At 39.7% G+C, this 21,936-nt stretch overlaps 1 protein-coding gene across 1 annotated transcript in view; it reads right to left on the minus strand.

The window, feature by feature from the left end:
* The window catches only part of GPRIN3 (GPRIN family member 3), an 83,769-nt gene extending 62,309 nt beyond the window's left edge, over window positions 1–21,460 (minus strand). The window contains exon 1 of the mRNA XM_066384611.1: window positions 21,052–21,460. The gene's annotated coding sequence lies outside the window, so the exon portion shown is untranslated. The remainder of the gene's footprint in view (window positions 1–21,051) is intronic.
* Between the last annotated feature and the right edge of the window lie 476 nt (window positions 21,461–21,936).

Genomic DNA, 21,936 nt, shown 5'->3' on the forward strand with positions numbered 1-21,936 from the left:
TGCTAACACTTGGTATCATCAGGGTTGTTTTTAAAAAAATTTTTTTCTGTCTTTGACATTCTAGATATGCAGTGTGGGATAAAATTTTGAAACCTCATTTTTTTTTAGAACCATAATATTTCTGTTTCCATATTAAATCCACACTCAACACTTCCTCCTCCCACTTTTTCACTTGGATCTTTGTATTATCTTTTCCACTAGATTACAGAGTCATTTGTGGGTAAGGAAAAAAGTCTTAGTCATCTTTGTATATATGATGCACTGCCATTCCATCCTAAGCGCAGAAATTTTCAACAGGCAAATAATACATGCTATTTAAACAAATGCTTTTTTATGATCAGATTAGATCAACACACAAGGACACTAATGCACCTAAAATGTAATAGAGCATTGCCTAATTTTTTCAATTGTTGTATACCAAAGAAATTTTAATAAAATTATGTTCTTTCCTCGTATGCTTTTGTAGCTATTTATCTAAAATTGACCCAAGATCATACAAGTCTATTGAATATTTTGGTATTCTTGCTTCACCAAGTAATAAATTAGAAAATATGGTTTGGATGATGAAATAATTTTTTTTGTATTTTTTTTTTTTTGTATTTTTCTGAAGTTGGAAACAGGGAGGCAGTCAGACAGACTCCTGCATGTGCCTGACCGGGATTCCCCCGGCATGCCCACTGGGGGGCAATGCTCTGCCCATCTGGGGTGTAGCTCTGCTGCAACCAGGACCATTCTAGCGCCTGAGGCAGAGGCCATGGAGCCATCCTCAGCGCCCAGGCAAACTTTGCTCCAATGGAGCCTTGGCTGCGGGAGGGGAAGAGAGAGACAGAGAGGAAGGAGAGGGGGAGGGGTGAAGAAGCAGATGGGTGCTTCTCTTGTATGCCCGGGCTGGGAATCGAACCCGGGACTCCTGCACGCCAGGCCGACGCTCTACCACTGAGCCAACCGGCCAGGGCTGGATGATGAAATATTTAAGTAAGATATTTCTGTGCTCATGTGAAAGATAAGATTTTTCTTATTAGTACTTAAGCAAGAAGTTATAACTTACCGGTATTTATTTTACAAACTAGATCACTAACTTGTATTTTTTATTGAGCTATAATTGACACATAAAATTTTATTAGTTTCAGGTGTACAGCATAATAGTTGATAGCTATGATATATTACAAAATGATCACAACAATAAGTCCAGCTATGCTCTGTTACCACACTCTAGTTAGAAATTTCTTGTGATGAGAACTTTTAAGATCTACTTTCTTAGCAACTTTCAAGTATACAATGGAGTGTTATCACATACTCTATTATATCAATAGAGAATGATTAACTATAGTCACCATGCTATACATTACATTTCTAGGACTTAATTTATTTCATATCTGGAAATTTGTACCTTTAGACCTCCTTCACCCATTTTGCAATTTGGTTCTCCATATCTGTGAGTTCTCTCTCTCATTTTTCTTTTAGATTCCACATATAAGTGAGGTTGTGTAGTATTTGTCTTTCTTTATCTGACTTATCTGACTTAGCACAATGCCTTTAAGGCCTATCGCTGTTGTTACAACTGGCATGACTTCCTTTTCTCTTTTCTGTGGCTGAATAATATTTCATTATATATGTGTGTGTTTGTATACATATATATGTTATATTCTTCATTCATGTATCAATGGATTCTTAGGCTACTACTAGGTCTTAGCTATTATACATAATACTGTAGTGAACATAAGAATGTAGGTATCTTTTTGGGTATTTTTGTCTTTTTCAGATTAACACCCAAAAGTGGAATTGCTGAATCATATAGTAGTTCTATTTTAAAAGTTGTGAGGAACCTTCATACTATTTTGATGGTAGATGCACCAATTTATGTTTCCACCAACAGTGCACCACGATTCCCTTTTCTTCACATCCTTGCCAACACTTGTTAGCTCTCATTCTTTTATTACAGCCATTCTAACAGATGAGATCTCACTGTAGTTTTGATTTGCATTTCCCTTATAACTAGTGATGTTAAGCCCCTCTTCATGTACTTGTTGATCATCTGAATATTTTCTTTGGAAATATGTCTGTTCAGCTCTTCTGACTTTTTTTTTTTTTTACAGAGACAGAGAGTCAGAGAGAGGGATAGACAGGGACAGACAGACAGGAATGGAGAGAGATGAGAAGCATCAATGATCAGCTTTTCATTGTGGCACTTTAGTTGTTCATTGATTGCTTTCTCATATGTGCCTTGACTGGGGGGCTACAGCAGACTGAGTATAACACTTTGCTCAAGCCAGCAATCTTGGGTCCAAGCTGGTGAGCTTTTTTTCTCAAACCAGATGAGCCTGCACTCGAGCTGGCGACCTCGGGGTTTCGAACCTGGGTCCTCTGCATCCCAGTCTGACGCTCTATCCACTGCACCACCGCCTGGTCAGGCCTGACTATTTTTTAATTGAACTGTTTGTTTGTTTTGCCACTTACTGGCATTTTGTTTTGTTTTTTAGATGAGAGGGAAAAATTTGGAATTACAGTGGAACCCTCCTGTAAACATCACTTGTTAAGTGAGTTGGGACATGAAAAGAGGTTGAAAGTCACTGATAAAGACTCAAAGAATCTCAAAAATGGAACCAGTCTTAAAAGTTTTGTCGGCCAGCCTCCCAGTCATGCAAGACTTCTGGTTACAACAGCTGCTTGAATACTCTCAATATTGGCAGCTCACCAATTCATATAGTACCAGTGCATACATCCTTAGAATCACGAGTCTCAGAACAAAATAAATAAATAAAAGAAACGCAGGGAAGACAGCTTTGTTCTGAGCTTTTGCTTTTCTCAACATTATATTATACAAACCTTCTGTAACACCTACGGAAATCTAAAAATGGAGTTTTGGAATCTATTGTGGCAGAAAATATGTTCATCATTACATCATCCAGCCATGTGCTGAGTTAATCTCATTAACTTTTATGTTGCAAGATGATATATATATTTTGAAGAGATGAGTTTAATGGCTTAAATAACATGAATCTTGAAATTTTTAAAAATAGATATTCCTGAAACTTTAGTTTTTGAATGGAAGTAAACCAACAACTTAAAGTTGTGTACAGGAAAAAATTTGTATAAATATATAAGAAAATGTCTTAAAATATATAAGAAAATGCCTAAATTAATAGGCAGATTAGATTCTGAGTCCTATAGTTGAAAGGAATCTTGTAGAATTCTAAAGCAAGAGACTTTTGCCCTTAGATATTTCTCTTTCTATTGGTAGGTTTCTATGTTGATTTTGTAGAAGGTGTCAATATAGCTCAGGTGGAAATCCATTCCCAGAATTCCCTTCTCTAGATGGTTCTTCATTACAGTTGGCTAATAGGGAAATTTATGCGAGATCTGAAGACAGAGGAAGCAGCAGCATTATTAAGCTCAGAGGGGCAGTAAGCTCTGAGTTAGCTGGTGCAACAGGTGCTGTGTACTGGTCTCTCAGCTGACCTTGGTGATGCCAGATGGCATTCAGACTGTGGTCCTTTGCCTCTCACCAGATGCCCATCCCTAACTCTGGGTGGGTTCAAGAATACCTTCCCAGTGAACAGTGCCAGCCCCATCTATGGTTCTCCCAGGGCCCTGGGGTTGGAGGAGGCAGGACTCTTATAGATTCCAGTCTGTTCCTGCTCAGCTCCACTTGACATCCAACTTTTCTTCCCAGTTACCAGCTCTGCAAACCTACGATGATTTCAGGCCCAGCATCAGATGCAAAGGCATCTGCTTCCCATAAACTTCTTTATAAGCTCCCATCATTGTACAAGGTTTAAAACTTATAATAAATCATCATTGTGGCTCTGCTTTCCAAACTGATATGACTTACATGAAATCTTTTGCACTCAGAATATGTACTTGGTTACAGATATTCCTTTTGTGGGTGACTTCCTTTTTTTAAAAAAATTTATGATAGTATTAAATGATATTGGACTGATTTATTAAGTCTAAATATGTCATTTTATTTTACCTTGTTTTGGGGAAAGGGACATGGAATATAATCTTTTGCCCAATTCTCCTCAAAACTACCAGGCTGGGGAATTAGGAGTTTGGCCCATAATCAGAGAACAGAGAAAAACTATCAAACTAATTTGAACTTTGGTGCAATTACTAGAGTTATAAACCACCTGAGCTAATTAGCTGTTTCTTCAAAATACGTTTTAATGTGACACTTGGAAAATTATCTTTATTCATGGAAAAACACAGACATTAAAAATCTGAAAAAAAAATTCAGTTAATCAATTTTTATCACAATGTATGTGCATTAACAGTAGATTAATACTCCTATGAGTGCTTAAACCTCTTTAATGTTCTTTAACGTTAAGATTTTATAGTCTTTCAAGACAAGGATATATCTTTTCATCTTTACATCCTCCTATAGTGACACACAGCTAAGTCCTTATTAAACATCAATTAAACTAAGTAAAGAACAAATGCCAGCTTCCTGTTTTTTATGAAAAAGAAAAGCGCAGCAGTGTGAGCAAACAACCAAAACCAATTGTATCCTCTGATGCTTTTTTCACTATTATATGGAAACTCCAGCAGGAAACCACAGCTATATCCTTTTTACCAGTATAGAAGTCTTATGAATCGCTAGCAAGCATAAAACTGCTCTATTGACATTATATAGATGCTTTTGATAATTTACACTCACTGCAGTAAGGTGCTTTACAAAATTTAAGCAATGTTTTTCAAGGATAAATTTCCAAGAAAACATAGTTATAATAATGGTCACACCTTAATCCAGGGGTCCCCAAACTACGGCCCGCGGGCCGCATGCGGCCCCCTGAGGCCATTTATCTGGCGCACTTCCGGAAGGGGCACCTCTTTAATTGGTGGTCAGTGAGAGGAGCACATTGACCATCTCATTAGCCAAAAGCAGGCCCATAGTTCCCATTGAAATACTGGTCAGTTTGTTGATTTAAATGTACTTGTTCTTTATTTTAAATATTGTATTTGTTCCCCCCCCTTTTTTTTACTTTAAAATAAGATATGTGCAGTGTGCACAGGGATTTGTTCATAGTTTTTTTTTTTATAGTCCAGCCCTCCAACAGTCTGAGGGACAGTGAACTGGCCCCCTGTGTAAAAAGTTTGGGGACCCCTGCCTTAACCATTTGTTGGGGGTAAGTGATAAAGAACAACAAATGCCACTAAAATTTCATTTCTTCCTTGAGGTAATTGATTTTTATAAACCTGGTAAATTTTAAAATTCTCCATTTGACTCAGACCTGTTAGAATTTCTAATTGACCACAGATGAACTACCCTCTACTCAAAAATCATGAAAGTACTCATTTTTTCCTCTTTGTATTCAAAATGGCCCAAGAATTAGACCTTTCTAGCTATGAAACATAGAAACCCCTTTGTCCATTCTTATGTATAATCCCATTCAGGATTTGCACAACACATGTTTTAAATTTGTAATATGAGCCTTGAATGTGTTTTTATCAATGAAGGGACTTTCCATTGAAGATCTCTTAGTCATTCAGGAAGTACAAAGAAATGATTATGGCAGAAGTCCAGGGCTTTCCAGGGCTTTAACTTCAACGGGAATCAGAGACATGTAGACCCATTTAACGCAGAAGTCAGAGGAACAGGATTCTGTAATCTTTCCTGCATGCCCACATTACCGAATATGTAAGTTCAGCACAGTATGTTGGTTTCGTGAGTCCCCGCGTAAATGAATGATTTGCACAAACACTTGCCGGAGACGAAGAGGGGGAGATAAGAAAAAGGGTATTTCTAAATTCCAGAAAAGGCTGAAGAGACCTAAGATTCAGAAAACAGGCCTAAGGCTGAAGGAAAAAATGTAAGACTGTTAAAAAAATTTGAGCATTAGAGCTAGAATTGATCTCAGGGATTTTTAGACTAACCTTTTCATTTCTAGAGAACCTGAGATGCCTGGAGCAATGACATAATTTCATGTGCCACTTCCACAGATTGTGACATTTCTGTATCTCTTTCATGATTTTTGCTTTATGTACTTCTTATCTAAACTATTTTTTACTTAATATTTTTCATTCATTTTACTGTAACTGTTACACTAGTTGAAAAAACTAGCCTCGTCTTAAAAAATGTTATCTGTAAAATGAGGTTTGATATGCCAACAATATATTTTTCACAAAGGACAGTTATTTTTTTATTAAAAAAAATTTTAAGATTTTACTTATTTATTTTATAGAGGAGGGAAAGAGAGGGAGTGAAAAAGAGAAGGAGGAGGAGTAGGAAGCATCAACTCCCATATGTGCCTTGACCAGAGTTTGAACTGATGACCTCAGCATTCTAGGTCAATGCTTTATCCACTGCACCACTACAGGTCAGGCAAAAGGATAGTTTTTAAAAATACTTTTACATTTATTCTGAATACGTTATATTAAAGTTATAACTATTAAAATAAAAAGTAAATTTATGTACTAAGATCATTTAACAGATCACAGATGAAAATCTTCTGCACTTTAGAAAAGCAGTGCATTCTACTGTGCCAGCCCCTGTCACAAAGAGTTCCAATTCTGAAACAAGACAAAGAGGTATAGCCATTTCAGATTGAAGGCAAGAGTTCGGTATTAAGACCAGTGGCGGGATTTAGCCCGTGCACACCAGTTCAGCAGAACTGACACCTGATTTTTTATTGAGTTTGGTGAACCAGTTGTTAAAATGGTTCACCGAGCCCTGTAATCAGAGTTCTCTTTAAGGTGGTGCCTGGGCAGCTGTCCAATGTGGAAATCACAAATTTATATTCCTTACTCTTTTTTAACATGCATCTGTGCAACAGTGCAGATTACTAGAATAATGAAGAAACACTAGTTCCATGGAAAGCAGCTGAAGAACAATTGCTCGTACTTCATGACATTTTAAATTACCAAATTGATATTAATGATTATTGAAACTTCATGTAAATTTTTAAAAAAATTCCCCGAACTATGAAATTCCTGAAAGTGTTCAAAGAACTAAAAATATTGTCAGAACAATTGCTATAAATTCTGCAGAAGTGGAAAGGGGTTTTTCAGAGATGAACAAAAAATACATTCAGAGAAGTCACCTGTTTCTAATATATCAAACACAATGACTATTAGTCTAACTGGCCTACCTCTAAAGCAGGGGTCCCCAAACTTTTTACACAGGGGGCCAGTTCACTGTCCCTCAGACCGTTGGGGGGCCGCCACATACAGTGCTCCTCTCACTGACCACCAGTGAAAGAGGTGCCCCTTTCTGGAAGTGCGGCGGGAGCTGTATAAATGGTTTCAGGTGGCCACATGCGGCCCATGGGCCGTAGTTTGGGGATGCCTGCAAAAGGAATGGGATCCTACTCCTACAGTGAAAAGATAGTTAAAGATAAATCACACAGCCGATAATGCTCAGATAAAAGTGAAGAAAATTCCGGCCCTGGCTGGTTGGCTCAGTGGTAGAGCGTCGGCCTGGCGTGCGGAAGTCCTGGGTTCGATTCCCGGCCAGGGCACACAGGAGAGGCGCCCATCTGCTTCTCCACCCCTCCCCCTCTCCTTCCTCTCTGTCTCTCTCTTCCCCTCCTGCAGCCAAGGCTCCACTGGCGTAAAGTTGGCCCGGGCATTGGGGATGGCTCCATGGCCTCTGCCTCAGGTGCTAGAGTGGCTCTGGTCGTAACAGAGCGACGCCCCAGATGGGCAGAGCATCGTCCCCCGGTGGGTGTGATGGGTGGATCCCGGTTGGGCGCATGCGGGAGTCTGACTGCCTCCTCGTTTCCAGCTTCAGAAAAATACAAAAAAAAAAAAAAAAGTGAAGAAAATTCCAAATGAGGACACCAATTAAGAAGCAATATGAAAATATTTTAAATAACATTTTTATTGTTTTTAGTCAGGTATTATTTAATATTTTTTCATCAATATTTTAAAACTCTTTCTTATAACAATCTAGTTTTGTGTACCTCTCTTATTCTTGTTTAACTACTAAATGCATGAATAATTATCTACCTTTCGGTCTATCTTTTTATTGTTCTTGTTTAAGTATTAGATGCATGAAATAATAAACTACCTTTCGGTATATCTTTTTTATACTTAAAATGGTCATTAGGGCAGACAACCAGTTACTAAATTATTTGAATCCCACCACTGATTAAGACTATAGGTGACTTCTGTCATTTTTATTTTTGACTAGAATAAAATCAATTGTTTATTAAGGAACTAAAAAAAAATTAAGGCAGATGTAAAAACAATTAGTGAATTTTCATTTTTAAAATGGACAAAGATACGTATATTCATCTTCCTGTCAAGTGCCATTAGTTTATTAGAAATATTGTTTTAAGAATAAACACGATTCAAATGGGCCTCCTGTACATAGATTACCTTTTTTATCCTTCAATTTGTAACTAGGACACTTAGCTGCAAGCTATAATAAGGAACTACTCAACTTTCATAAGTAAATGAATGTCTATGATTAAAACATCAATCTCAGAAACACTAGTTCTATAAATAGTTTCCAAGTCCAAAGTCCACAGGTAGGGCTAAGCACAGACACGTCTGCTTTTTCTTGTATGTGTGTATGTACACGTGTTTGTGCATGTGAATTTCTGATATGGATTTGGTTACAGCTTTTTTGAGAAACAAAGATTTTTTCCTGAACATATGTGTCATCTGGGTATTTTGATAAAAAGTTTTGTTTTCCAATTGCACTGCCTGTACAATGATTTATAAAGTTTTAACCTAAATTGTCCTTAAACTCATCATGTTTGTTTACAAAAATGACTTATCACTGAATTAGATGCTTTCACATTTGGCTTTTACACAACACAATATAAAATCCAAGCTAAGTGAAATCAGCCTATAAAATCCTGTTTATTCTTCATATTTTGACTTGTCAATAAAGTGTCCAGAGAATTAATATTAATAAAATACAATATTTTGTAATACAGTACAATGGTGAAGCCTGTGGCCTTTGAGATTGGCTAACTCTAAATTTTCATATAGCTCAGGGAATTACTATCTTTGGGACCTTGGGAAAGTTATTTAATATGTTTCCTGATCTCTAATATGGGGAAAATAAAAGCATGAACTGCATAGATTTGTTTACATGTTTTATGTAGGATGCCATTGGTAGAGAAATCTAAAGTATTGAAAGAGGAGCTCATTAACTCTACATATCTATAGTCTCTCCATTACCCATTTCCTTACAACGGAAAGGAGATAAAGAGAAATGTATTCGAGTTCTCATATTTCCTAGAACCAAGATGGCAAAGTGCCATGATTGGCTCCTTTATTCTCTTGTTCCCTCTCTACCCGACTTTACTTCTTCTTCCCCCATGTGTTTGGTTGGTCTGTTCTTTTCTACTCATCATCACTTATTCTGTAATCTAGGTACCCTCATCTTCTCTTATTTCCCCTGTGCCACTACCTTCTGGGCAGCAAGGCAAGAAAGTTCACCTCTCAGTTGGAATAAATACACAAGAGATGCAATCACTCACCAGGCATCCCAGAGACATGAATTGCCACTTGGACTTCCAGGGTCCTAACCATGGAGAAGAAGACCAAGAAAGAATAATGAAAGCCATCTTAGTCAAGATAGCATGAAGGCATGAGGTATTTCACCGAGTAGCTATGAAAATAGCTGGGTATTTTCAGTACTTTGAAATGGGTACATTATTCAATATGATCTGATTTAAGATTATCTCTCAATAGTGGAGGTGATCCCTGAGAATCTAAGCAGTAATCTCAAAGTAGCCTTTAAACCAAAATACACTAGTGTGTCACAAGCCATTTATGAGCAACGATAAAGTACCAATGACAAAGGATTTCTTAAAAGAACAATTTAGAGCAGTTTTCTCTCGGTTATGCTAATCTTTGTAATAAAGTAATTTCTACAATATTGTTACCCTCATTCATCTCATTTGCCTTTGTAGATATTTTCTTGAATGAAACAAAGGAGGGGGAATGAAATTACACTGAGGTTCAGGTATATGCCAGGGGAGGAAATTTCCTGTATTAGATCGACTAGCCACTAGCAGAAATTTAGAAAATTTCTTAACCTTAAATATGCTGTATCTTGGTCACTTTTGCTACCCTCCGTTTCCTAGTTGTTTTCAGCAGAATAAAGTAGAAAATACATGTGTCTATGTTTTTGTTTTCAATGACATTAAGGAAATGTAGTGTGGGAAAAACTGCTGTCATTTTCAAGTTGGCCTCGCTGGGAACAAAAAGGAACCGAGATGTGGCAAGCAGGTGGTGAAGTTGTAAAGAGAAACGGAAATTAGTCTGAATTGCTAGAGCCTACAGGAAGGAAGGGAGAGAGAGGTATGTGGGTGCCTGGCTGGGACAGAGAAAGGAGCCTCATTTTTTAGACTGCTAGGGGATTTCCCAAAGACCCTGACCAGTAAAAGAGTCCACTCTAACTTTACTGAGCCATAGCTATTAATAAGTGTAGCTAGTTCAGTGTCTGGGAATTATTTGAGAGTTCAGACTCTCATATTCAACTTTAGTCTCTGGTACACAGCACAGGATCTAATATATATGTTAAGTACTCCAGTACAAATTTATTAAATGATCCAAGCACCCATCTTCCCTAAGTCAGGGCCTTCCACCAACCTCTTTCTCATTCTGTACTTCATCTCCTAAATAAATTTCGATTTCCATTTTGAGGAACACTCTTCCTTGATTTGCAAAGCAGAAGTACTTAGGTATTCCTGAGCCAGCTCAGGTTGTTACCTTGGAGCATCCTTTCCTGTGACTTAGACTCACCACTCAAAAGCCACAAACCCCAGTGGGATGATCTTCCAAAAACCCAACATTACAATTTTAACATCAAAATAACCACCAGGGGAATAGGAGAAGAGCTTCTTAATCAGAGAGCATAAAAGTTTCAGTGTAACTAAATTTACATTTTTTAAAACCACAAAGAGAAAATTTACTTTCTCCTTAAAGAATCTGTTAACACCTCTGGTATTTGATATATCATCAATACATTTCAAGTGACCCGACACCGAACGACTTGGCTGAAAGACTTGAACATCCCTCCACACGCAAACGCACTCTCTCTAAGGAAAGCACAGTCGACGATAGAGCACTGTGTCCTCTGTTGGCCTCCACTGACACTGTGTTCTCAGTACTGTCTTCTTGGAATGAAGCTGCTAGAAGCACTGACACCATAAGATTAATAATTAGATGTGAGGATGTTTTTAGAAGTCAAGTAGGCGGTGCAATGTGGGGGCAGTATGCAGTGAAGGGTGCATGAAAAGGAAAGTGGCAGCAGAAGTTGAGAAAGAAGGAGAGATTTCAGAGAGCTATTAAGACTTGAGAGCTCCGCCTGCGTTTTTCATCTTGTTGTCTCGAAGGGCATTCATCTTGATCTACAACATGAATGAATTGGCCCTAACTCAGCCACCTAACTTTTAGCCTTAGGAATAGTTGCACACAATAAAGTGGCCGGAGTATGCTGTGCTGTGCAGTGATCTGACTAGCTTCAGACAGGGCTCGAAAGAGCAGCCAACTGCAACTGTTAGATGTGCATGTCTCAGCTGTACAGACAGAGCCACAAACTGGGATATGAATCAATACTACTTCTGAGAGTTTAGTCTCAACTGCCAACACTTTCAAATGGAATGCACCATTACTTGGAAGACTGAAATATGCTTTGGGCTCTCAGCAAGTTTGGTGTATACCTAAAGAGTTGTCCATAAAATAAGGACATGGTCCATTTAAAATTTCATAAAGCGATTCAATGTAAAATTGTAGTCACTGGTCAAATTAAAGAAGAAAAACTGTTCTCTCTTTTTTGGGCCACATGTGGTACAGTAAAAAGCTAGTGTTCAAACAAACAAAAAATTCCACTATTCTCTTACTAATACACCAGGTCAACTCAGTTTGTATTCATTAATCTTTCACAGAATCTATATATGAATGTTTTTAGACTCTCAGTATAGTTTATGGAAGGTAACTACATTCAGTACAATGATCTCTCTACTTTGTACAGTAACAGTTTCATGAGTACAGTTAGATCATTGTAGAGCTCAATGGAAGTGAGAAAACATCTAGTCCAGACTTCACAAACTCGGTACCAATGGGTTCTAGGTAGTGCTAGGTAGCTAACACATACCAGTAAGTGAAGCTGTTGAGTGACCTCTCTGAAGCCTCACTGTTAGAGAGACAGTAGGGTGTAGTGGAGACTTTAGTGTAACAAACAGGTAGTACACACTGTTATTCAGCTCCAGCCTGGAGAATGTGGGTTGGTGTTTCATTTTTTAATAATAAGTATTCTGATTTTTAACTATTGGCTTAATTAAAAATAAATATCTGCAGGCCATATAGAATACAATCTTCTTGCTGGACTCACAGATTGCCAGTTTCCAATTTCAGATCTTGTACCTACATCCAGGCCAGTTAAGTGAAGTGCACCAGCTCTCAGAGATGCTCATGGCAAAGCACTGTTCTACTCTGAGAATCTATATGTGTAGGCAAGAAATCACGCATGATGGGAAAGGAGGTTGCACAGGCATCTTTCACTCACTCAATCAGAGCTTAGCCTTTGACCTGACATTGGCAGACTTTGGCTCTCTGACTGCTTTCAGAACATGTTCAACAGGAAAACGAGACCAGTCCTCCACACCTATTTTTCATAAGCAATTTTTACTCACTCAAAGATGCAGGGGAAATATACGTCCATTTATTAACCTCAGCTCTGATTAAAATTCTTATTAGCATAAAATATCTCGTGGCTTCATTATTCCCTGTATTTTTCAAGGACAGATAATTTATAGGATTTGAAGAAAGGTATGCTTAGAAAACAATGTAACTAAGTATAAATGAAAAATTCATGCTATGTATAAAATAGTAGTTAGAGACAGCTTGTAAGAATAACAACGAGTTTACTGAAATGTGAGTTTTAAACCGTGTTTGGAGGGCCTGAGAAAGCAGAACGAAGAAATGAGCATTCCAAAATGAAGGAATGTCAAGGGCAAGGACCAAAAAGTCAACAAAGTGGAACCCGCAATGAATCAAATATATTTTGTATTTTGAGCAACACAGTTTTTTTTTTAAAGCATATCATAAAAAAGCAAACTCATATCAAAATAAAGAAGAAAACAACGCACAATTTTTATATTATATTCAGCAGCCCTGTTCTACACAGCCATAACTCAGAATACAAACCCAGAGGCAATGCAAAATTGTGAACCCTGATGCTATCTTCCATATTATACTTATTAAGGCAGAGGCATAGGCATGGGCTATTACATTTTAGAAAAACTGTTGACAAGAATTGAAAGAGAAAGATGCTCTGATTATAAAGAAAATATAGCGAACACACTGAACTCCCTCAAGCATTTCATTTACCCAAAATTGTACATTATAAAGAAAGAAAAGAGTGTATCATAGACACAATAATGGTTATTTTAATTTAAGGCTATTTAGGAATCAATATCCTGTAAAGACAATCAAGAATCCATCCACATAAAACACTTTGATGATTTCCCCTAAACTCTATTTCCCACTTTGCCAAAAGATTGGTAATTTGGGCTGCAACTCCTTTTTCCTTCAGAAATTAATAGATGCAAATGTGATTTTTAAAGAAGCTCTGGAGCTCTCTGTCCAGCTGTCCACTGAATTAGTAATGAGTCTTAGGTCCCTGGAGGTGCCTGTGACTATAGATTTTTACTTTCTCACCTTGAGATTTTTTTTTTTCAGGGTTTGCTTGGTCCTGCAAGTGTCACAGGCTGTGACTACTTACCAAAGCAATCTCCCTGGTGGTGGCCTGGGTCTTCACTGGGTTTAAGATTAAAGAATTACCATTTTTAAATTGAATCTGGTGTGTGAAGCCAAAGAAATGCCTTGCCTCAGATCACACAGCTGCTCCCCACAATTTTTCTGCCACATCAGACCCTGGGGACAGAGATCACTGCATTGTCATTTAGAAAGACCCACAGCATTTACTCTTAATTTTGGAAGAAGGGCTGCATGAGCATTTTGATTTCCTTCCCCCACCACTGAGGAGATGCTCAGACCTCTCTTAAGGTCCGGCTCTTCCTCCCCTTTGCTGACAGTCAGCTAAGAGAAAGTCTAGATTTTATCCCCAGCTCTGACAGTGATTTAGGACAAGTTAATTAACTTGTCTGGGTCTTTTCTGTAACCTTTTTATTTCCTTGTTAATAAAAGGCAAGACTAAACAGTGATTTCCACACCTGGCTACTGAAGTCCTTTTGGGATCAAGGTAAAATACAGATTTCTAAGCTATGCTTTCTAAATTTGGACTCAGATTCAATAGCTCACAGCATGTCACTTTCCAGTGAAGATCAAATAATAATAATAATAATTGCTTGGCAATAATAATTCAGACCTGAAATTATGCTTCTAGCTTCAAAATAAAGCCAACAATCTAATTACAAACATAAAAAAAAAAATTAGAACGCTGTTACTGTGTTGCCAACTCCAACATGCCTGGCTAAAAAGCTCTGAAATTTTTTTCCACTGGCATTCAAGGCAGTAAATAATCTAAAATATAAAGCATATACATTTTCTCCATGAAATTTAATAAATGTCTTTTCAATGCAAATGTAGTCAACTAGATGTTTTTTATTATTTCAGGGTTGACTCTTATGCAAAAAAAAAATTAATTATCATTAATCCAAAAATTCAGATGTGGAGAAGGAAGATGAAAGAGGAATCCAAGACATCCTCATTAAAAAGTGAATCTCCATATTTGACTGCACTCCAAATCAACTAATTTAAGCACATAAGTCTCTATTTTAACTGTCACTGTCCTTCTGGGTAAAGGTATAGCTTCACCTAAAAGGATATCAATATCACAACATTGTTTCGTTTTGTAGGAAAGACAGAAGAGCTGAAAGAGCTCAACAAAGGTTTTCAGAAACACAGCTAAAGCCTTTCTTCCCTGATTTGATCTCCTCAAAATAACCATTAGGCTACAGCAAAATACTGGTGTGAGTTTCTAAAAATAAATACAAACTTATTTAAATACACATGCTGCTTGACTTAAGATAGGGTTACGTCTAGATAAACCCACGATAAATTGAAATTATCACAAGTTGAAAATGCATTTAATCTACCTAACCCACAGAACATCGTAGCTTATCCGAGCCTTCCTTAAACATGCTCAGAGCACTCACAGTGACTTACAGATGGGCAAAGCCCTTTCATACAATGAACACACTGTAGGGTATCGGTTGTTTACCCTTGTGACTGTGATCGCACGGCTGCATGGGAACTGAGCTCCCTGCCGCTGCCCAGCCTCATGGGAAAGTGTCACGCTGCTTACGAGAGTTCCAGGAAATGATCAAAATTCGAAGAATGGTTTCTGCTGAATCTGTCGGCTTTTGCACCATGATCAAGTCGAAAAATCGTTGTCACATTATTGTAAGTCAGGCACAGTTTATATTTAACTAAAATGATGAACAAGTCACAGAGAACCAGAAAAAGAAAATCCAACAGATTCTGCCTTTCCTTTGGGGATCACGGTACCGAGAGCTCTGGTTCACCTTCACAGAGCAGGTCGTGCCTAGCACCAGGCTCTGCAACTATGAGGCACTCAAAACTAGAGATCTGTTGAAGAAAATAGAAGGATTTTGTCAATGTATGGCTTGATCGCCTTTGCCCCCTGTGGTAAAGATTGTACTTGTGTTCTCAGAAATGAAATAATCATGCTACAGTTGTGGCCTATCACGTGATTTCAATAGTTCAACCATTAAATTCAGTTGAAACAAGGCCTAGCCTGGAAACTATTGCAAAAGATATAAAATAATGGCAGGAAATAACAGATTTACAATGTTATGGCCATTCTGTCCAGATTTTCTTAAACTAGCTGTATTAGGAAAAGAAATCTTAGATCTAAAATAGATGGCAGCTCTTGAGTAATATTTTAGTCTGAACAGAAACTCTGCTGCAATTGTCTTCCCACACTTGATATTTGTTTTTTCTTCTATAAATGATTCTTAAATAAGCCCCACATTACGCCACCTCATTCGTAACTTCCTCCCTTTATAGCACCTTTTCCTCACTGCCCACCAGATCTGTCCGTCTTTTATAAACTAGTCAAGTTCCACCTTCTCCTTGAAGGTTTCCAGGCTAATTCAGTCCCCAAGGATCTCCGTCTTCTCAAGTTCACTACCATGAATTCACTGGAAAGTCATGATGTCTTGCTTTTCTCCAGACAATTCTGTTTTTCAGAATTTTGCATAAATGCTCATGTATCCAATTTCCTAGTTGACTCTTGGAATTGTGCATACTGAAAGCATCTCTTCTCTCCCTTTTTATTAAATGTTTGGGGTTGACACTGGTTAACAAAATTACACAGGTTTCAGGTGTACAATTCTACAACACATCATCTGTATATTAATTATATCAAGCCTCTGTCCATCACCCATTTTCCCGGTACCCTCCTGCACTTCCCCACACCTTGCCTTCCCCTGGCAATCCCCAAACTATTGTCCATGGCCATGAATTTTCTTGTCTTTCTGTTGTTGTTTTGTCAATCCTTCTACCTCCTCCCAGCAGCCCCCACCCACAGTGGTCAGTCTGCTCTTTTTCTTTAATGTTAATTTAATGATTCTAGAGAGAGAAAGGGGTAGAGAGAGAGAGAGAGAGAGAGAAACAAACATTAATCTGTCCCTGTATGTGCCCTGACTGGGGATGGAACCAGCAACTGAACTGGGGATTGAACTGGGTTTCAGGACGATGCTCTAACCAACTAAGCTAGCCAGCCAGGGCCAACTTGCTCTTTATCTATGAGTTTGTCTCTATTTTGCTTGTGAATTCACTTTGTTCATTAGATTCCATGTATGAGTGAAATCGTACTGTACTTGTCTTTCTCTGACCAGCTTATTTCCCTTAGTATAATGTTCCCTAGGTCTATCCATGTTGTCTCAAAGAGTAAGATTTCCTTCCTTTCTTTTAACAGCTAAGTAGTATTCCACTGTGTAAGTGCACCACAGCTTTTTTATTCACTCATCTACAGATGGATACTTGGGCTGGAGAGCATCTGTTGTTTGATTCACTTAAAGCAGGAGCTTTCAGATTTTTTGGGAATATGATGCATAATAAGACATACATTGTTATGTCAGTCCTGTGGTACTTACATATAAATATATATTTAATTTAAAGTTCAATGAACTATGTTATCCTTCTATTCTGTTTTACTCTAGTTTATTTATTTATATTTTGATGAGACAGAGAGAGTCACAGAGAAGGACAGATAGGGACAGACAGACAGGAAAGGAGAGAGATCAGAAGCATCAATTCTTCGTTGTGGCACCTTAGCTGTTCAATGATTGCTTTCTCATTTGTGCTTTGACCAGGGGGCTACAGCAGAGCAAGTGACTCCTTGCTTAAACCAGCAACCTTGGGCTCAAGCCAGCAACCTTGGGCTCAAGCCAGCAACCTTGGGCTTCAAGCCAGCAACCTCTGGGCTCAAGCCAGCAACCATGGGGTCATGTCTATGATCCCACGCTCAAGCCAGCGACTCCATGCTCAAGCTGGTGAGCCCGCACTCAAGCCATCGACCTCAGGGTTTCAAACCTAAGTCCTTTGTGTCCCAATCCAATGCTCTATCCACTGAGCCACCACCTGGTCAGGCTTTACTCTAGTTTATTTTTGAAAATAAAATGCTATCCTGGCCGGTTGGCTCAGCGGTAGAGCGTCGGCCTGGCATGCAGGAGTCCCGGGTTTGATTCCCGGCCAGGGCACACAGGAGAAGCGCCCATCTGCTTCTCCACCCCTCCCCCTCTCCTTCCTCTCTGTCTCTCTCTTCCCCTCCCGCAGCCAAGGCTCCACTGGAGCAAAGTTTGCCTGGGCACTGAGGATGGCTCTGTGGCCTCTGCCTCAGGCGCTAGAATGGCTCTGATTGCGGCAGAGCGACGCCCCAAGATGGGCAGAGCATTGCCCCTGGTGGACATGCCGGGTGGATCCTGGTCGGGCGCATGCGGGAGTCTGTCTGACTGCCTCCTCGTTTCCAGCTTTGGAAAAATACTAAATAAACAAATATATAAATAAAAAACAAATGCTATCATACCCAGTAAATGAACTTAACGAAGGGTTGTGACTAGTTCTAGAAGGGTACTTACTTATTGATTACTATGGGATTGTCGTACATGTTTTCTTCACTTAAACAAATCATTTTAAATTGGATGTGGCCTTTGGGCTTTCTTTAGCTGATGTTTCTGAGTTGCGTTTTTGTTCATTCAGTTTCTCCTTTGGAGTCATCTGGGACAATGAAATGTTTAGAATATACAGTATTTTTTATTCTTTTTCCCTGAGCACTGTTGTCATAAAAATGAGATTCCCTGCATTTTATAAAACAAATTTCTATAAAAAACAAATCTCCATTTCCTTATTCCTTTTTATTTTTACAATATGCAAATTTGGTGGTAGATATTCTCTGGATGAAATTGAGGCAGAGAGAATTATGATTTTCTCAAGGACACTTTTCCCTTTTAATCAGACTATTATAAATCAAGGTAAACATAGTTTCTGGTTATTTAAAGCATATAAACATGAGTAATGTGAACAACATAAAGCCTCAATAGGAACACATTTACCTAAATTCTCCAGATCAAATGATTGAGCAGATGAGTTAGCAGCTCTTCTGGACTTCAGCCTGAGACAGATCTACTTCCTTCTCCATCTCCATCTTTCCATCTGTACCTACTCGCAGCTTTTCAACCACCTAGAGCGACTTGTTCTTTCTGGGCCTCTGCATATTTGGTCACTATACCAGGACTGCCCTTTTCTCTCCTCCTTACCAGACTAGGTGCTCTTATTCTTCACGTCCCTGGGATCTGTCCTTGTCTTCTCCACCGTCACAACCTGACTTCCATAGCACCCTGTGTTTGCCCTGTCATAGCACTTAACTAGCTGTTACTACCTCTTTGCCAAGGCTTGCAGGCTGAGACTGTGCCTTGTTCACTCTTCAATTCCACAATCCTGGACCGTGTTCAGTTCAGGATAAATATATGTTGAATGCATGAATAAATCAATGAATGAATGTATAAAGAGTAGAAAAGCTGCCATTGAAAGGGCTCCAAGTGTCAGCTGGGACTGGAATCGAATATGTTGACTCTCTGGGGCCAATCTTTTATGATTTTGTGATTCCATAACTGCTATTCCCTGTAAGCTGTAGGTTTTGTGACTAAAAATTCATACAGTGAAAAATAGCTGTACCTAATATATTATTTTAAATGTATTTGAGGCATAACCAAAGAAATGTAGAAGAGACAAATAATTAAGTATAATTGGGCAATTAAAAAAATACAAACTTCAAAAACAGCTTGTTGGAACCCACCCCAACTTCTGATTAAGACTGATCTGATTCATATCATGATTTCAATCTCTACTTCCCATATGAAACTATGCACTTAAGATTTTAGCATTTTCATAAAAGTCTAGTTAGTGATTAGGTAAAGCCTCACCACACCACAACACATTCTACATGGCTCTCTCTGACTTCCTTTGCACTGTTTCCAAAATAAATTCCAATGATATAACATCTAGACTTATAATGGCAATTACTACTTATTTTTCTGTTCATGAATCAACAACCTTGTCCCCCAACTGAACACACACAAATACTTGAAAAAATGTTCTTTGTGATTTCTGTTAAAAAGAATATTCAATAATACAAACTCCTGCCATTTTCAGGTAGCAACAGAAAGGATTTTAGCCTTTATGCTGTAACTCATGCCTCTTTATACTCACAGTAGTTACTCAGGGCAGACCAATGGTGAGCCCAATGGGAAAGAAACAATAGTTTATAACTGGAAAATAAGCACATTTGGAAGAAGTACACTCAAATCATTATCAAACTAAAATATGCAGCAGCACCAAGCAGAGCAAACAAAAGCCCACGCAAGAGATGTGTAAATATTTCATGAAGCTAAGCCTTAATCAACTCTCTCTCCAAATCTTGCTGGCATTGTAAACACTTCAGTTTCTTCCCGTCCCACCATGACCTAAATTCCTTGCAAAAACAAAATGTAAAAACATGGACCAATGGATCTTTAACCAACGTGTTGTGAAAATTTTTTAGATGGAGCATATCCAAGGTATTGATTTAACAAGAAGAAAAAATATAGCTCAATGAAAGGTGGCTGCCTCTTTGTGACTCTCCGAGCTTTGGTTCTCCCCTCCCCCTCCAAACCTTGCCTTTCCCCCACAGCCTCGGTTGCTTTCTGGACATTCACATTATCTTAACCTTGAACCGCCTAAATTCCAAGCAGAGATTTCGTCCAATGCCCCCCCATCAGGTCCTTTAAACCTCACAGGGACAGGCTGACTTCCCACCATTCAGAATTACTTTACAGTGTCTAAATACCCCTCTCCTTTTCCCTCCCCTTTGACTGTTCATTGTTGCGTCTGAAATTTTGCCTATATCCTTCAGAACTGCCTGGATAGTATGAAGATTTGTTGTATGTATTGGTTGTTCTTTAGCTCTTTTCTAGAATCCATTTCTAAAGAACCATTTTATAGCCCCTAGTCTCTCCCCTGATTTAATCTGACTCCAAAGTTCACCTCTAGATACTGAATGGGTCTCTACAGTGATTTCCCTTTATCTGCCTCTGCCCTTCTCCCTTCTCCCTCAGCCTGTCTCAAGAAAGATACACATATGTAAACGTGTGTATATATACACACACAGAAATGCATATATTTTATGTATAACTATAGTGTTTTGACTTTAAAGGGAAAAAACGTAGGAACACACACACACACACACACACACACACACACACACACACACACACACACACACACCCCTACCTATTGGAATATTCACAGTGTGCAAACCTCATTGATTATAAATCCTCCTGCCTAAGAACAAGAACAGCAGTGCCTTCTCCCATTTACCTTCAAAGCCAGAACCTAAGGGAGCAATGACCTTGCAGAGAAATTCACCTGCGAGAAAGAGAGACCCTCCCGGACTGCAGGATGGGATGTGGACAAGAGCAACAGGCAAAGGATCACCAGGCAAAATGTGGGACCAAATCCACCCTCCATCCCTACCAAGCACACCTCTGCTCGGATCCCCGGGGGTTGGACACTGGGCAGAGGTGCTGCGGGGGGCGTCTCCTCCCGCCGCTGGTCGCTTACCTGCTCTCGCCTGGCTCTCCCCCGCGCGGCGGGGCCACTGCCTGCGCTGTGGCCGGGCTTCCCGTCGCATATCCCAAGCAGTGGCTCTGGGCGCCACTCTGATGCTCCGGTGTGCTCGCGAGCGGCGGTGTTTTCAGACCTGTTCCGGGAGCGAGCTGAGTGCTTGCAGGAACTGAAATTACTATGCAAAGAGTAGAGGCGGCGCGCAGAAGCCGGGCAGAGACCGCCGGGCTGCAGTCGCCTCCGCCGGGCACAGAGCCAAATTGGAGGTGGGAGTTCAGGTGCCCGGCTGCGCATCCGTCAGGCCCGGCGTGCAGCCTTCTGTCCACGCAGGGCAGTGCAGCGGGGCCTGAGCATCCGAGCAAGGGGAGGAGGTGGCAGCCACGGAGGCGGCGGCGGCAGCAGCAGCAGCAGCGGCGGCGGCGGCGGGACGCGGAGCTCCGCCCCCACCGCACCCCCTCCCAGCCTTCTCCGTCCAGGGGAAAAGGGTTGCGGCGGCGGCGGCTGCTGCTGCGCACCAGGGGGTGGCTGGGCAGGGGCTGGCTTTTTGGGGTTGTGCTGCAGATGGAAAGTTAAGAAAGGAATTTGGGTAGAGGGCTGGGGCCAAGAGCGACTCAGCAGGAATTATGGCCTTTGCTCTCTCCCCACAGGTCACCAGACTCCATGGTTGTGTCTAGACTCTAGCAGACGGTTTCTAATAAAGCCATATGCAGCGAAGACGTAAAGCAAGGTGACCACCTGACGTTTTATACGTGTTGCAGAATGTACAGTATCCTGGGTATTTGGAGATGGCATTGCTGACACTGTTGCTGTCTCCCTTCCCTACACCTTCCAACATTCTCCTGCCTCCGTGGGCGTGGATGGCTTTGGAAATCATCCTTTTTG

The sequence above is a fragment of the Saccopteryx leptura genome, chromosome 5 (genome assembly GCF_036850995.1).
Source record: "Saccopteryx leptura isolate mSacLep1 chromosome 5, mSacLep1_pri_phased_curated, whole genome shotgun sequence".
Lineage (NCBI taxonomy): Eukaryota > Metazoa > Chordata > Mammalia > Chiroptera > Emballonuridae > Saccopteryx > Saccopteryx leptura.